This window comes from Zerene cesonia, unplaced genomic scaffold (genome assembly GCF_012273895.1).
Source record: "Zerene cesonia ecotype Mississippi unplaced genomic scaffold, Zerene_cesonia_1.1 Zces_u028, whole genome shotgun sequence".
NCBI lineage: Eukaryota > Metazoa > Arthropoda > Insecta > Lepidoptera > Pieridae > Zerene > Zerene cesonia.
Window position 1 is genome coordinate 1461 of NW_024045158.1, and position 4181 is coordinate 5641.

At 33.4% G+C, this 4181-nt stretch overlaps 1 long non-coding RNA gene across 2 annotated transcripts; it reads right to left on the minus strand.

The window, feature by feature from the left end:
- Window positions 1-207: 207 nt before the first annotated feature.
- Window positions 208-2762, minus strand: LOC119839400. Of its 2 annotated transcripts, none has more exons than XR_005288249.1 (4): window positions 2722-2762; window positions 2083-2179; window positions 910-1014; window positions 208-273 (listed from the first exon to the last, which is right to left on the minus strand). It is a non-coding gene; the product is annotated as an uncharacterized LOC119839400 (long non-coding RNA). The 2 variants fall into 2 exon arrangements; XR_005288250.1 differs by lacking the exon at window positions 2722-2762 and adding an exon at window positions 2489-2651.
- Between the last annotated feature and the right edge of the window lie 1419 nt (window positions 2763-4181).

Consider the following 4181-nt stretch of genomic DNA (forward strand, 5'->3'; position numbering starts at 1 on the left):
TATTGAGTATTAAGCTCATTTTTACATTTTTATAATACAGTAACATTAGCAGCTTATTATGTACAAATTGGTCAGAAAATTAATTACAATTATAGCCGACATCAAAATGAAGTAGGCTATTGTAGTACGAAAAGAAAACAAAAAAATAATTAAATGGTGTGGAGTATGATTTTGTTGGCAGTTAGATCATCGCACTGTCGAGGCCGAGGACCGGCGAGATCCTTGCAATTGAAATTGTTATGGCTGCTGCATTAGCTGCCTGGCGGCTTCATGCTGAAATTTGAATAAAATTTTTTTGTTAAAAACAAATTCATAAATGCATATATTTGAAGTTTTTGTCAACTGACTTCAAAAAAGTAGGAGATTATAAATTCGACAGTATGTTTTTTTTCGTGTTTCTTACAACGTTACTATGTCGACCGATTTATCAAGATTGGTTACCATCAATACAATATTATATATTGGAAATGTATCGCTATTTTGAGATTGTAGTGATTTATGAATGGAAAGTTTGTTCTTGAAATATCTGGTAGCTAAACTTTCTTTTTTGAAGAGGATAATTATAAAAAAAATATCAAAAGAGCTTTTAATTTTTTGTAAACAGTAACAAATGAGATTTACCTTTTATAGTTTAGTCAATTCTCATAGCATTTAGTAGAAGTATTATAAAGTAGACTTTTTCGTGTCTCCTGCTGACTTACACAATATATATCATATGAATAATGACCAACCAAATATAATAATCCCAAATGAGGCATTCTTGAAAACAAAAAAAAAAGTTATGCATATGAAATCAAAACATACATAGCAATGAATGTATGTTATTCTATTGAAATTAAGGCCTTTTTTATTGTTAACCTTTATACCAACAGAATGGTTGTAATAAATATTATAATATTGCCAACTTACCTGTGATATGGTGTGGTTTCTTTCATTACATTAAATGGTTCTCTTGTCAAATCTGTATCTTCTCAAATCCATACATTTTATATTTATTGCCACAATGAAGTTGATCTGGAAAGCATGATAAATATAAATTACCATTATTATTATCATTATATAAAAATATTATTATTTACGCCCATTTATATTGCAAAAAATTATTGTGTTCGAGGGCGAAGAGCATAATTAATTAACAGTAGAAAACGCGGCCCTGTTAAGAACGTAAGAATAAGTACACTCATTTATATAATACATTGACATCGCGACACATTGTGCGTTATCCCTACTAATATTATAATAGCGAAAGTAACTCTGTCTGTCGTCTGTTACGCTTTCACGCCTAAACCACTGAACCGATTTTGATAAAATTTGGTATGAAGATAGAACTGAACTTGGGAAAGGACATAGGATACTTTTATCGCGAAAAAGGGGAGAAAGGGATGAAAGACTCGATGAAGGTTTGTATGAAAGTTCGTTATTGTCAAAGCGATTTTGATGAAACTTGGTATGAAGATGGAGCTGAACGTGGGAAATAACAAACCATACTTTTTAATGCGAAGAAAATACTCCTTGCCATGTCGCGCGATATAAGCGAATTCGACGCGGGCGAAAAGCCAAGTTACCCATAAACCGGGGATCGGCCTGAAGCGTCGGACCTTGAATATAGTCGATATTAATAAGAAAACACACATAAGCATTAAGCATTGTCGGTAACTATAACACAAAACAGAATAATGAATACGTACATAAGAACACAATTGTACAAAATGGCGATTAGCAATAGACACGACTCCTTTCCGCGCAATTTTTTGTTTGACTTATAAAATTGCTGAATGTAACTGTATTAGTACAAATACACGGATAATTTTCAAAGTATTTACTAATTAGTAAACATAGTATGTACAACGATGATCACAAACAACAAATAACACAGCAATCGATGTCTTAAGAAACTCGCAATTCTTTACCTAATTCAGGATTTTTCTATAATTGTAATAAGTAAACTCGACATGAAAGAAATATTTCTTAATTAAGTTATACAGAACATTTCAATTCGCAGTTACCAGAAGATCACGAATTTAGCACGGACTATGCAATAGGTTACAGGAAGAAGGGCATAATTAATTAAAAGAAACTCACCAGTGGCCACGCACGCCATTGCAGCACCTACGTTGTCGTTGCTATTGTGAAACATGATTAGAACATGCAGTCTCGTGAAATCTCGAAATTACCGTCACTGAAAGGTATACATGAAAGACATTATTATTAGATGTAATATTAAGCATAATATAATAATTATAGTCATCCTTCACTTCAATTGCATCATGTTAACAAAACAACGTCACCTATTTAAAATTTAAACACTATAATTTTTTACAGTTGTATATGACATGAAAGTATTACTAATTAAAATAAATTGAACTTCATATCCGTATGCAAGAACAAAATTTAGGAAATAACCGATATAAAATTCACTATTTTGAACAATACTCAAAACAGCAACTTATTTCAATTGCAATTAATCATCAAACGAAACATGATGTACCTAACGAAACCATGTGGAAGAAAGAAAGATCGTTCAAAACTAATTAAAATCGTATCGTATTAAATTAGTCAAGTAGGTATGGGTATTGATTATTGCAACATTATTTTTTCCTATTTAAACTGAAAACGCATAATGTTTTTGAAATTATTATTGATAATCAATATAAGGATGAAGTACACTACATAAATTAATCAATTTACATTACAACCAAGAGTAATTACACTACTACTTACCCCGTGAACAGTTCAAACGGTAGTAGTAGTCGGTAATGAAAGAGAAATGGCGCTGGCGCTGTAAGCAATGTCTATCACCAAAATCACCGGAATTGAAGTCACTAATGAATTACAAACATATATATGTTTTGAGTACACATAGACAGCTTGAAATATAAAATTTCAAATGATTTTTTTTTATGAAGTTAAATTCCATTTAATTGAATAAATTAATAAGTAATACTATTATTCAAGAGAAGTTGATAGGAACTTCCGAAACTCCTCCCACAAAATAATTGATACAAAATTATCTCCTTTTCTGTCTTCAATTATTGTTTTCGGATCGGATTGTTCAATGGAATAATTATAATCATTTTCCTACTAGCTCTAAAACTTTTAATGTGGTGCATATTAACGCGCAGAGTATTCCGGCACATTATACTGATTTTCTCGCCACATTCGAATCTACAAATATCCAAGCTATCCTAGTATCCGAAACCTGGCTAAAGCCCTCTTTAAGCCCTCTTTATCTTCCTCCTGTTACTCCTTACCCGGTTTCCAACTGATTCGCAACGATCGTGCCTGTAGGGGTGGAGGCGGAGTTGCTATTTATCTCCGCCACCACATACCTTTCACTATCGTCAGCTCTTCGCCCGAACCCACATCTGCAGCTGCGGTCGAATACCTTTTTCTAGAGGTCTTCATGTCCCACACAAAAATTCTTCTAGGTGTTATCTACAGTCCTTCCTCTACCATTGATTACTTCCCTACTTTCGATGATCTTTTAGTTAATTTTTTAGTCATTCATATAGTCACACCATAATTATGGGTGATTTTAACACTTGTTTACTAAAAAATGACTCTCGTTCTAATAAATTGCTTTCTATTGTTGATTCTTTTAATCTTCATATCCTCCCTCTTAATCCTACGCATTATTTCCCTAACTGTGCCCCTTCCTTGCTTGACCTTATAATCGTATCTAACACTGATTTTGTCTCCAAGCATGGTCAGAGTGCTGCAGATGCGTTCTCCTATCACAATCTTATTTTCCTTTCTTATAATATTCGACCTCCCAAATCCAAACCTAAAATTGTCATGCAGCGAAGTTTTGGTCGAATCGACCACGAGAGTCTCTGTGCTGATGCGATTAAGATGGACAGGAATGCGGTAAATTGCTGTGAAGACTTTAATGATAAAATTAATTTATTTTATTCTCTGCTAACACAGCTGTACGACTCTCATGCTCCAGTACGTCCGGTGAAGCTCAAACACTTACCTGCACCTTGGCTCACTGAAGAAATTAAATCTCAATTGAATTTAAAAAATCAAGCCAAATCTCAATTAAAATCGTGTCCTTCTGATGAAGCGAGGGATAAGTCTATAAGGCTGAGGCGGATAAGTATAATCCGTTGAAAATGGTGACCCATGTAGTGTATGGAAGTTCCTGAGAACTATTGGAGTGGGAAAGCAACCAGAAGCCA